This window comes from Felis catus, chromosome B2 (genome assembly GCF_018350175.1).
Source record: "Felis catus isolate Fca126 chromosome B2, F.catus_Fca126_mat1.0, whole genome shotgun sequence".
Classification (NCBI taxonomy): Eukaryota; Metazoa; Chordata; class Mammalia; order Carnivora; family Felidae; genus Felis; species Felis catus.
Window position 1 is genome coordinate 45,753,663 of NC_058372.1, and position 14,328 is coordinate 45,767,990.

Here is a 14,328-nt window from a genome sequence, read left to right on the forward strand (position 1 = left end):
CCTGTTTTTTGCTTATTCCCTCATTCATACAACCAGCTATGTGCCAGGAATGAGGTCTTCAAAGCAGATATGACCTCTGCCCTCATGAACTAGTACTATGAGAAATGGGTGGGCAAACAGATACTAAGCAAATAATCTAACAATTGTGTGAAATAGAAGTATGATAAGCACTATGATTAAAAACAACAACAGGATGATGGATTAGGGAATTTATATAACATGAGGAGTCAGAACAGATGTCCCTGAAGAAGGGTTATTTGATTTGAGACCTTGAGATGGGAAGGGTGAATTAGAGTTGTCTGGGCAAAGTGGTTGTGAGGAAAACATTGCAGACTAATGGAAGGCAGGCCATGTTGAAAAGACTTGATGTGTGAGACTCATGGCATTACAGGGTCCAGAAGAAGGAAATGAGGCCTAGGAGGAAGCAGAGGTGAGAAAAAAACAAAGCTTTTCAGGCATTTAAATAGTTTTGCCTATGTTATATACAGCAGTGAAAGTCTTTGTAAGGATTTGTGGGGGATGGATAATAAGATCTTCATTTAAAAAAAGATCTTTTTGCACTTCCTCTGGAGAATGCATTGCTGAGAGCAAAAGTGGGAAAGAGCTCTTGTCAGGCTAGTGTGATAACCCAGCAGGAGATGACACTAGCTTGGACCAGGATGGTGAAAGTTTTGGAGATGGAAGGAAGAGGGTGGCGTAGAAATATTTAAGATAAAAAAATCAGAAGTAATGGAAGAGAACTATTTGGTGAGGAGTGCAAAAATCCATTTCGAGGTTGAATCCTATGGTTCCACCTTATAAACCAGACATATAGTTTTCTCATTTGCTGAAATGGGGCAACCCTGGGTAAGAAGCAGTTTTGGAGGAAAGAAGATAACTTCACCTTTGGGCTTGATAAGTTTGCATTCCCTTTAGGGATCTCATGTGGTCATGGAGAGTAGGTGATTGGATACGTGGTTTCTGGACTCAGAAGAAAGATCCTGACTGATGATAATGATTTTGGAGTCATAGATCATCTAAGAGACTGGGGAGGATTTAACGGACAGAACACCAAGTCAAGGAATATGGGGTCTGGGAGAGGGCCTGGAGAAATGCATATATACAACAGAGGAAAAGAGACAAAAAAAAAAAAACCCAAAACCCACCACTGATTCTCATTTTTTTTTTGAGACTCTTGTTTATCTTTTTTTTGCTGCTACTTTTCTTGGCAGAATCAAGGACAGCTAAATTCTCATCTCTTGATGGTTTTAGCTCCCTTCCTTCAGAAGTCCAATGTGTTCATGCTTTTCTACACTGTAATAGAGCATAGGTGGTTACCTATTTCAGGGACTATAGGAAAGTCTCTGCTCATAAAGTTTGCTGGTGAATAAAATACCAAATCAGTGGTTTGTCCTTTGGCTGAAGACTTTGCTTCTGTTAATAGGAAAAACTCATTGGCATTGTATAATTTTAACTAGCAACCGTTTAGTTATCTTTTAATTCGAATGTATCTATAAGAACATTTCCTGAGAATGCCTTAGAATTGATCACTATTTCTTCTATAATTTGATTATTAAGGAGGACAGATTAAGGATCAAATTCAACATGTGAGATATATACTTATTAGTCAGTGCTTTTTGTTAATTTATTCCTGGGTGTTTGCATTTTAATAGGGATTTAAAGTCTCTTTTAAATCAAAGGAACAGAAGCTCTATCGTGAACTATGCCTTGTGGTTATCTTTTGGGACAGGTAGAAGAATCTTCTTAGAATCAGTATAATTTTATCAGCTGTCATTTAGCCTGGTAATATTCGTAAGCAAATTTCAGTGAAAAACTAAATGGTGGATTTTTTTCTGGTGGAAAATCTATCCTAAAAATTAGGCACCCTCATTTACATTTCTCTCTCCTCTCATCCCTAAATAATCCTCTATAATTCAGTGTTTATTTTTGTAAAATAGTGCTCAGCAATGTTATGGCAAAGCTATTGTGTAGCTCAAGGACATATCATTAATATTAACTTACATCATAAGGCTTTTAGCCAAGGAGATGAAAATAATTTAAAAAAATAAAAAAAAAAAACCCAGTAAGTTTCATTTGAGTTCTCAGTTTCACCCTCTAGATATCACCTTGATCCCCCTTATGTCTCCTCATGCCACTTAGGGATTATTGAGACAATTGGTTATGCAACTGTCCTCCTAGAAGTTTGAGTAAATGCTCTGTGTTCCTGTTTAGCTCTTTCCATATGTGTATAACCTCCTTGCCGTACTCTAACAGAGAGGAAGGTTTTGGGTCAGAGGGGAGTGGGGAAAATGAAAAAGAAGTGAACTTTCTTTTAATGTTCTGGAACAGGTCAAGTGGCTGCCTATTACTCTGACTTTTTATAACTTTACTTCAGGGATTTCTTCAGTAGTTAAGATAACTTAATGATTTTTGTCCAATAGCACATTTAGTAAACACACACAGATAGCTGACTGTCTTTCACAGAGTGGATATTAAAATTACCCATAGCCTCTGCAAAAAAAAAAAAAAAATACACAGAGTGATGGAGAGAGGAAAGCACTCAAAATTAACTTCTAAAATTGATGTTAATCTAAATGGATGCATGAGAAACCAACATGAGAAATGATATGTTTTACAATCATGATGATTTAGACATTTGAATGTCAATTTTTGTTCATCCTCTGCATTTTCTTGGTTAGGTTCCTTATTTTCATAATAACCTATTATATATGTACTAATCAATTGGCACTACAGCTTTTATTCTAATATGCAGCTCTCTCACAAGGGATGAGATTGGTTCTTAGTGATGAGGTATCTTAGCTTAGGCTGCCGTAACAAAAGGCCATGGACTAGATGGCTTGAACAACAGACATTTGTCACAGTTCTGGAAGTTAAAAGTTCAAGATCAAGGTGATGGCAGATTCACTTCTTGATGAGGGCCCTCTTCCTGGCTCAGCTACAGTGCCTTTTTGCTGTGAGCTCACATGATCTCTTTGTATGCATGTGGAGAGAGCAAGCTCTGTGTCTCTTTCTCTTTTTATAGGGATACTACTTCCATAATGGAAGCTTTTGTGACCTCACCCAAACCTAATTACCTCTCAAAGACTCTACCTCCAAATACCATCACGTTGAGAGTTAGGGTTTCAATGTATGAGTTTTGGGAGGACACAAACAGTCAGTTTATAACATAAGGTTTATTGAGTTTGGAGAGGAGATGAGAAGAGTCAGGTGTGGTTCCAAAAGCTGGGGAAAATATGGAAAGTAGAACAGGAAAAAAATGGTAAAGGTTGAAAAAGGAGACTATCATATCTAATGGATTTGCTCAAGGGACTGCTCTTAAATAATACTCAGCTGTCCATAACACAAATGGTAGGACCACTAATGAGGGATGTTGAAAGTAATGTTTAACTGAGAGATTCAGCCTCAGGAGTTCTATTTACTTACTTTACCTTTTACCTTCCTCTCCTGAATTCTGCAATATCATGGCATCTATATCAGTTATCTCTTGCTGTGTGACAAATTGCTACCCCAAATAGTGGTATAACAATAAACATTATCTCATAATTTCTGTAGATCAGGAATCCTAAAACTGGGTGGTTCTGCCCTGATGTCACTCACTGTGGCAGTTAAGATGTCAGTCAGGGCTGCAGTCACAGAAGGCTTGGTTGAGGATGGAGGGTCTACTTTCAAGGTTGCCCACTGGCCATTATTTGGTACTGGCATTTGGTAGGAGGCCTCATTTTCTCACCACAGGGACCCTTCAACAGGGCGGCTTGAGTATTCTTGTGACGTGACAGATAACTGTCCCTAGATGTCAATCCAAAAGAGAGTAAGAGGAAAATGTAAAGTCTCTTATAACCCAGGCTTGAAAGTCACAGTCCTTTATTTCTGCTGTTGTTAACTCAGGTAAAGTCCTCTGTAGGAAGGGGTTATATTAGGCATGAATATCAAAAGGAAGAAATCACTGGAGGGCCATCATGGAGGCTGTGTACCACAACATCTCTTAGAGAATAATTTCTAGAAGTCCACAGAGCAATTATTTTTTTTAATGTTTACTTATTTTTGAGAGATAGAGAGAGTAAGCACGCACACGCACATGAGCAGAGGAGGGGCAGAGAGAGATAAGGACAGAGGATCCAAGCGGGCTCCATGCTGACAGAAGAGAGTCTGACAAGGGGCTCAAACTCAGGAACAATGAGATCATGACCTGAGCCAAAGTCAGACGTTTAGCTGCTTAACCAACTAAGCCACCCAGATGCCCCTAGGTCCACAGAGCACTTAATATCTCCTCTCTTGGTCAATTCTGAAATGTTACCACTCTGTTGACAATGAACGAGGGACACTAAAATATTTATTTCTTGCTGGACCTTGTCACTTTTTGCTAAGAACCAGGCTTTAGAAATAATTATGAAGGAAGTAAAGCAAAACTATTTTCTCCCTTTGAAGAAATTTCCTATATCTTCTGTCATTCTTAATATTCGTGTGTGTGTGTGTGTGTGTGTGTGTGTATGTACATGTGTGTGTGACCAGACTTTTTTCTGCTTTGTAGTTGATGAGAGATGCCCTTTTCTCCTCTAATATTTGTCCTACATTTTTTTCTTATTTATACTTCTGTTTAATATACTCTCTTTAGGTTCCTTTAATGTTAGCTGAGCTCAATGCTAAAAAAAAAGTTATTTAGTCAAATTTATTTACAAAGTTATAGATTATATTTTATTTGCCCTTCTAGGTGACTTTGTGTGTTTAAAGAATGTCCACTCTCTGAAAGTATTGAAAATTGAGATGTGGAATGAGAATTAGAGTCAATTTGGACCTTTTAGATATTGCTAGTCACAATCTGTGTGGTTTTGGAGATGTCTGTTTCGAGTAGGATGGAGTAATTGGTGGCATTTCAATTCTTCCTTTGGGCAAAAAATACCTTACAAAACCAAAATAAATTACAAAACTTTAAAAAATATCAGATGTTGCAGAAGCAAGGAGGACAAGAGGTACTAAAATTCCAGAGAGGGGAGACCTTTCATAGTTGAACTCAGGATCCACAGCTGTTTTTCCTTTTGAAGACATTTGCCAATTTCGGTTGTGGGCTAAAGGCTGGGAATCTGGGCTTGTGGGAGCAGAAGATCATTGCTGGGATGGTGAAAACAGAGAACCCAGTAGCACTCACATCAGGCTGAAGTGAAAAAAGCCCCAGAGATTCAATGGGGATCAACAGTTGGCTGGTGCCCGAAGAGCAGGGGCCCTAAGAAAATGAAAGGCAAAAATTAAAATCTCTTAGAGGTTAGGGAAAAATATCAGGCTGTACATCCAATAAACTTACCAAACCTTAAGCTGGATAGACTTTAAGACAGTCCTACGTAGGCACATCATGATAAAAGGGTTTTTGAGGCAATGAGAAAATCATAAATGTCAGGAAGGAGGAAAACCACTCCAAATAAATATATACCAAACATCCTTACAGATACCTTAGCCCTCCTTTACTTCAGCTTCTCTTTTTGTATTCATTTCCAAGCCTGTTTGGAGGGTGTGTGTGTTTGTGTCTTTTATAGTTAAAGCATGGGAAGAATCATGCCGTTAGGCTCAGATGCACAAATGAGGGGTGAATATGAGCAGAAGGGTGAATTACGATGTATAAGAGAGAAAAGCCAAGGATGGTAGGATCTGAGCAATGGATTTGTTTTCAACCATCGCAGTACAGTTTTAGTCTATCCACCTGGGGGGATGAGTCCATTGTTCTCAGTCTTATGGGAGTAACTTACTTCTTTGAGGATCTTATGTAAATTATGGACAGAAAGGAAATTTCAGGTAGTTTTTGGGCAAGAGTGCATGCCATCTTTGAAATTAAGAAGGGTTCAAAACTTCAAATAATGAACATTTTAGAGACAGTAGGCCTTGAGAAGAGGGTGCCATAAAAAATTGGATCCTACTCCGTTCCGGGCCATTTAAAACATGAAGAAAAGGTATACAGAGCATGGATTTGTCATTCACAGCACCAGTAAAACTGGCATCCTCTCTACATGACAAAGTGATGTCGAAACCACAGTGGTCCTCTGGAAATTAATCTATGCTAAATGAATTTCATCTCTATGATTCGTGTCCATTTAATCATGATGTTGGTATATACTTGTGTAAGACTATGGGGGTGAGAAACACAACAATGTATAGTTGATTTTAGCTTCATTTAATTTCTTTAAAGAAAACATAATATACAGATTATTGGAGGGGTTATTTGCATAAAGATGAATCAAGATTTTGCATTCTACCTCATGAATATTAGTAATACAAGTAGAGTTCTGGGAATAAGACAAATGTTCATTTTGAGAGTTGCAGATTGTGAGGTCTAGAATTAAAAATGAGGTGATGAGTGAATGTCTCCATGCCCTCACTTTACCTCTGACTATGTGGAGAATTCACTGTACGAGGGCTCTTATCAGCTCAAGGACCAATAAAGTCACCATGACCCATTTTATTCTGTGTTTTGCCCAGCAGCTGATGTATATTTTAGCAGTTGGGACGTGGATTATACCAGTTCTAAAAGCCCATGGCTAATCTTAAACTGGAACAATTCTTTAACAACAATTGGAAGTTTGACTCCCGCCTAAGTAGTTGCCAACATATTTATAGATTCAGATTCGAGCAATGTAACTGGGAGCTCCTTAACACTAATTCTTAAAGATAAACCTCTATAAAAATTAAGTGAAAGTTTCAACACAGGTTCCATTTTCTGGGAGCAAATAATTAGCCATGAGCATCACCTGGACATAAGGTCTCAAGCAAAAGGCAGTGCATGGGAGCAGTGCTGACCCAGAGTGAAGTATCACTTTCCATACCCAACGCTGGGCTAACAGCGTGGAGCCTGCTTGGGATTCTTTCATTCCCTCTCTCTCTGTCCCTCTCCTGCTTGCACTCTCTCCCTTTCTCTTCCTCAAAGTAAAAAAGTAAACATTAAAAAAAATACAAATTGTCTAGTACAGTACAAGACACATCATTTCACTTCTTATTAACTTACTATATTTAAGAGATCAAGGGCACCTGGGTGGCTCAGTAGGCTAAGCGGCTGACTCTTCTTTCCAGCTCAGGTCATGATCCTAGGGTCTTGAGATCGAACCCCTCATCAGGCTCCTTGCTGGGCTGGCCATGGAGCCTGCTTAAGGTTATCTCTCTTCATTTCCTTCTGCCCCTCGCCACCTAAAAAGAAAGAAAGAAAGAAAGAAAGAAAGAAAGAAAGAAAGAAAGAAAGAAAGAAAGAAAGAAAGAAAGAAAGAAAGAAAGAAAGAGAGAGAGAGAGAGAGAGAGAGGGAGGGAGGGAGGGAGGGAGGGAGGAAGAAAGAAAGAAAGAAAGAAAGAAAGAAAGAAAGAAAGAAAGAAAGAAAGAAAGAAAGAAAGAAAGAAAGAAAGAAAGAAAGAAAGAAAGAAATCAGTGTTGTAATATGGCAAATCCAAACCCAATATCCTGATTTTATGAGTAAAGGTTGAAACCGGGTCTAAATTCTTTCCCAAAATTTTACGAGGCCACTATACATTCTATGCTATTACAGTAACATCCTGTGATGAAAAACATTCTGGTTGAGAGAAAGGAATCTGGTGGGTAGACATGGATTCAAAGTTATCACAGAGTCTCTGGCCCCAACATGTTGTGAAGACGAGCTTAATTTTTTTCCTTGAAGAAGAAGGCCGGGAATTTAATGGGAAAACGATAGGAAGCGGGAGCTCAGATCTAAAAGGAGATGATGATGTAAGAGTCATCTTTTTTTTTTTTTTTTTTTTAAACTGTTGAGTTGCACTGTATGAGCATGGGGCTTTTTAGTTCCCTGTAGGCAGGAGGAGTATTATTGCCTTTCAATACTATTTTTGGCCTGGAATACCAATGATAAAGGAAGATATGTTGCAACAAATGGCAAAGATACTCAAAGCCCCAGGGTACACGCGACATATTATCAGAGTAGGTCTACTTTAATGAAAGGTTTTGGAGAAGTGCACCGTAAGCCTAAGCAAATATAAATATCTTATGACTTGGGATGGTAATTGTATAAAGACTTTTAAATAAAATTTCAAAAAAAAATTGCTTCCCAGGTAGACATTTTGGCTTACACTACATTTTCTATACAAGGCTATGGTGGAAATATTTAAGAAGAAATTTTTCAGCTATTTCATGAATTCTCAGTGGGGACTGTATGGCTCCCAATGGGGCAAAAATTGGTTCTTGACAGACAGAAAAATCTTAGCTTATTGAAATTCTTTGTGACCCTCTAAAAAGGCCAAAATAGATAAACAGAAACATAATATATACAATACTAATTGGAGGAATTAGGAAAAAATATCTAAAATATCTCCTTGGCAGGGGCAATAATGAAAAAAAAAGTTGAGAAACATTGATCTGCTCATTCGCCTGACTTTATTTTCACTGGTTGACTTTAAACTTGTTCTTTGATGATAATTGTCAGATTTTTTCCTTTATCAGTCCTATTCATAATGGAAGCCAGTATAGAGAGATCTTTAGGGGATGAATAAAAAATGATTGATATTGTTAATATCATTTGTGGAGATGAAAGGAAGTCACTGCATGTGAATTGAACTAAATATTAAACAAACAAACAAACAAACAAACAAAAGAAAACCACAGATTCTGGAGGTTTTGTTTTTATTGACCCTTAAGGTGTTTCATGATTATGATTGCTTTACTGATTAGAAGTTATTAAGGAAAAATATTTTATTATAACTGAGATGCAATGAAGTTAACATAAATGTAGAGAGATTGTTATTGCCCATTGAACAAAGGCATTAATATTTCATTTTTAGAGGAATGAAAATGACTCCATGTTGATGAAGATAGTTAATTGGAAGGCGAATAGCCAACCCATGGGATTAATAAACGATTAAATGAAAGTAAGCTAGAAGGATGCTAGGATTGGTTTTCAAATCTTTTTACCTCTTAATTTACCCCAGCTTTCTAGCATGAATGTAGCTGACGATATTACTTCTTCCCTTTTAGAAAAATATACCATTTGAAGGACTCTTAAAGATTAATTGCTTAATTCTATTGGTTTAACATGCACTAGGAGAGTGTCATACCGTTTTGCATATTACAGCCTGATGAACCAAACTGTTTTGACAACCCTTTACAAGTTCAGTCACAAGGGACTTAGCAATAGGCTTCTTTCCAAATCTTATCTTAAGAAATGATTTCTTCTCTGAAGACATGCTTTGTAAACTCGAAGTTGTTTTCTTTTACTTACTGGCTTCTTTGCTTTGTCTGTGGCCCTAGATTTAGTAGTGGGCATTGTATATGTGTATACTTTGGTCTTTGCCCCCAGGCTGACTCCTTCTATGTCTAGCAATGAATTTTTATGGAATGTACTAGAAAAAGGCTGAAGGCCCATAGACTTATACTCCTGTTGCTTTGCACAAACAGTTGGCTTGTGCACCCCATGAGGTCCCAAATTAAGGGGTGCTCAGACAACTCAGATTATGGACTTCAGGCAGAGAATACCTTCTGTATTAGAACTGTATTCTCTTCCATATCTGACGATAGACTGGATAGCTTTATTCAGAGTTTGGTTTTCTTGTATAGCATGCAGTTGATAATGACTATTAGCAGCTGCATGTAATTTCTTTCAACAAGCTTGGATGACATGTATCTGCTACTGTAAGCATCTGAAGCAATTGTTTGGCCAAATATATTACCCTAACAAGGGTCATCTGTGTTGTAGACTACGGTGTACGTGTTCTTTCTGCCTGCTGTCTGGCAAGCTGGCATGTATATTTTGCATTTTAAGCCATATTACACTGATGCGGTTGATTGGGAAATTGTAGATTTCTGTTGCAAAACATAAGCAAATTTGAACTCGGCCCAACAGTACAAGTTAAAGAGACCCGAATGGGCACTTGCACTTGGAAAAACTTTGATGCTTCTAAGATATTGAAGAGATAAACCAATCATTGCTTTTTGCTGTGTAAGAACCTGATGCTTGAGTCTTTGCAGGATGAAGTTAATAATCTCTCTGGATCTTAGTTTCCCTAATACACTGTAAATGCCGTGAGAAGGATTGTCTCTGCCTCACTCAATAGTACAATTTCAGCATCTAGCGCATTGCCAGGGATAGTTAGGATCCAATAAGTATGTGTTCAATTAATTTCCATGTAGTGATACCGTGGTTCCAAAAATTATAGGAAAGGTTAGCAGAGCTACCTTTGCAGGTCAAATCAACTCTGCCGTTACAAAATGAAACCCTTTTCTAGTTTATCGCATTAAAAAAAAATGATGGTTTGTGATCTTCTCTGTTAAACTGACAAATTTTGAGTCATGTCTTTAACTCCTCCTTTATCCTGTTTTTCCTTATCTCGCCAGTCAGTGTCTTTTTATCCTTATTTTCAGTACGTAAACACATCTGAAGCTTTTTTTTTTTTCAAGGAGTCAGTTACTTACTTTTAATTTATATCAAAATAGTACATAAAAGTAGTAAAAGTAATGATAGAGAAGAGATTGTCATGAAAAGCAGCTGTCTCTTGCTCCAACCATTCTCCTTTCATCTTTAGTCGCTGGCGACAACCTCTTCCAACCGTTATTACTTTAGATCTTCTAGTAGTGACGTTCAAAGCAGGGGATTTCATTCAAAATAAACAAATAAGAGATCATCTTTTGGTAGAAATATTCTCATTTCCCCTTTCATCTTCCCAGCACCTAGAGCAGTGCCTGCACTTAGAAGCCCCTCATTAAATGTGTATTGCATATATTGAAAAAAATATGACAGAGAAGATTAGCAAAAGGAAAATGTGATATTGCCCCCCAAAGAAGCACCGATTCTTTGATGACAGAGACCACGTAGGAAGCCAGAGGACAAAGGAATAAAAACGTCCATCAGGTGATATTCCTCGGCTCCTATCAGCCTCAGCACAATTTCATGGAATATAATCCCTCCCCTTCCACAAATGTAATTATGTAACGGGAGGCAGGCTTTCCCATATTATTTTATGCAAGGCAGCTGAACCAAAAGATAGTAGCAGCTGGGCAGTTAAGATAATCTGACTGCATTGTTGAGCAGGTAGTAAACTTTTTCATATCATTTTAAAAACTGTAATGAAAAAGAGAGAGAGAACTGGAGAACTGTTTGCCCTAACCTAGTGACATAGCCATTTTTTTTTTAACTTTTCACTGCTTTGTGAGTAAATTCACTTTTCTTGTATGCTGGTTTCCTAACCCACCCTTAAAATTATATATCATGGTTCATATTTTTGAAATGTGGCATCCCATAACAAAAGTCAGCTTTTCCTCCTTTTAACTTCCAAACACCTCATGTCCCAGGATGTTTCACTCAGATCAGGTCACCCTCAAAATATAGTGATTAATTCTGTCAAAAATGACACTTGATTCCAAAACCATGTCTGAGTGCATGTTCTTGAATGGACCTGAAATAGATAAGACAACAGTTGTGGTGTTTTATTTATTTATTTACTTATTTATTATTTATTATTATTATTATTATTATTATTATTATTATTATTTTACAGTTCCGTTTTCACTGAGCTGGTAATTTGCTAATCCTCAAATAACACTTGCTGTGTGAACTGATCCCTCCAAAAAAGAAGTAGTTTTTCCTGCGGCTCCCATTCTGATGGTTCTCCTCTGTCAGCCCTGCTAATTTTGCTTTTTCTGGTAACTTATTTTCCTTTTTGTCCCCTTCCACCATGGATTTCCATTGAAATTGAGCATTTGATGAGATTCTAGCTATTCCAAAATTTGTACTTCATAAACACAGAATATGTCTCTGCTTATACATACAGGGCATAAAGAAGCTTGAAATATGTTTGAGTAAGGTAATAGATGAATGGAAATAACACAAGAAAACCTCTCAGGTTGGAAGCAGAGGACCATGTGTGAGAAATGGGTGGGGATTCAGGGTAGGATCATGACACAAGTGTCTCAGAAAATGAGACCAATATTCTTTCCGTCACTGGCTTGCAGAGATACAACGGCATTCCTATCCGGTCACATATGGTATAATAGATAGCATACACTATGGATATAGTATGTCATTTGCATGCTATATTTGAAAATCCACTATCATGCATTGCCTCCAGCTGGGGGTTGCCAGTGGGCTTGACATGGCAGAGTCTGGAGCTGGTTTTCTGTTCTTGCCATATGTTTCATAGAAGATGTCACCCTCTGCCCTGCGTTTGAAAGGATCCCTACCAATGGCTCATGCTGGTAATGGTAGAGCAGATAAAGCATACTTGTCTGCTAGACTAAGTTTCTATTTTAACTCTAAACAAGTCATGAATCTTTCTCCCACTTTGCTGAATTTAATACACACTTAATTGTGTCCATCCCGGTATGTAGGCTATTGCATAGAGAAGGGTAGTTCACAAAAAAAGCAGTGTGGGGCAGAATATGCATCAATAGCAATATTGTATATATCACAAACTGAGGGGGGGAAAGCATGAAGTGTAGTAAGTACTCACTGTATTCCTTTTTCTTACCAAACACGTGACCTTGAGAAATCCACATAACTAGCTGGACCTCAGGGTCTTTACATATAAGAGTGGAATAGGGTATTTACTAAATATCCTTATAGATATGAGAAGCCATAATTTTATAAAGGTTGCATTTACACAATTCCAGAATTGCTGGAAACCAGCAATTCTAATATTTCCCTAGTCCTGAGTCCTAATCTAGTATCTAGGAGAAGATTGAAGCCAGCTAGAATTAGTATTGAAGCAGCCAATGGCAGTGTTGATTGAAAATTATATTCTCTTATTTATGAAGACAGAAAGACTGATTTGCATTAAAGTAACTTTAAAGATGTGGCAAGTTGATCCTGACTAAAGCCTTCTTGATTTCCTATTACTCTCTTAACTTCTCTGTGCGGGGTAGTTATGGGCCTTCCCCATCCACACTGTCTGGAGCTGGCCTAGGCTATGAGCCCTCAAATCAACATTTCTGGCCTCTGAGAGAAGTGGCCACAGGATCCTTCACTTTAGACTTCCTATAGAGTGCTATGACCTATATATCTCAATTTATCCACATCTGAGTTTGATTTGGATGGCTCAGTTGTTGAAATTTATTTACTTGGCATCCAGGAAGGTGGTGCATAAATTGTCCAGGTCATAATAGACACTTTCACTTGGGCCTGCTTTTCTCATTTATACTTTCCAGTAGAACCTTCATGCTACTTGAGGGGTGGGGCATCAAAAAAGCCTAAATAGCTTGTTGTTAATGGGATTTTAATTTTTGTTAATGTTTATTTATTTTTGAGAGAGAGAGACAGAGCATGAGCAGGGGAGGGGCAGAGAGAGAAGGAGACACAGAATCCAAAGCAGGCTTCAGACTCTGAGCTGTCAGCACAGAGCCCAACATGGGACTCGAACTCACAAACCTTGAGCTCATGACCTGAGCTGAAGTCAGATGCTTAACCGACTGGGCCACCCAGGCGCCCCTAATGGGTTTTTATTATTTATTTATTTATTAAAAATTTTTTTAAAAAAATGTTTATTTATTATTAAGAGACAGAACATGAGCATGGGAGAGGCAGAGAGAGGAGGAGACACAAAATCTGAAGCAGGCTCCAGGCTCTGAGCTGTTAGCACAGAGGCCAACGCAGGGCTCGAACTCACAAACGGAGAGATCATGAGCTGAGCCAAAGTTGGACGCTTAACCGACTGAGCCACCCAGGAGCCGCCCCCCCCCAGTGGGTTTTTAATTTAAGTTTGTTTTGCTTGGCAAAAATCACTCCCCAGTGTGAAAGTAACAATTCTTCTGGAATGGAACTGTAGTCACATACACAATGGCAACACAAACATCGCATGATTGCAGCAGCTTGAAACCTGTAGTTTTGGATATTAAAAATTAAAACTAGAATGCTCCACAATGGAGATGAGAACGATGGCTAAGAAAAATGTGCTCTCCATATAATCATCTGCCAAATAAACCCAACTTCCTGACTCTGGTGACAGGGTCCTACTGAAATTCTTGATGGCTAAACTTACCTTGGATCATAGTAGAAGGAAAGTGGGTAGACGGAAAAGAAAATTCCACTCTTCAAGGGGAATCTGTTGGGAGCTGTGTAATCCCTCCTTGTCTTCCAAATCTTTGGAGATTATTTGAAATCCTAAAACCTAAGGCCATTTAATTTCAACATGGCTGGGCCAGAGTTGCATGCATATGCCTAGCATTAACATTTGCAATTTGTATTTAGTAGAGGAAAAATCTTTCTCTGATGTGGTCAAATCTCAAAGGTTAACAATTTCATTTTTCAATTCCTTTATTTCCTACTTTTATATCACACCCAAACATGTGAAGTCTTAGGATGTGGAAAAAGCAGAAAACCTTATAAAAAAAAGGATGTTTTGATAAAC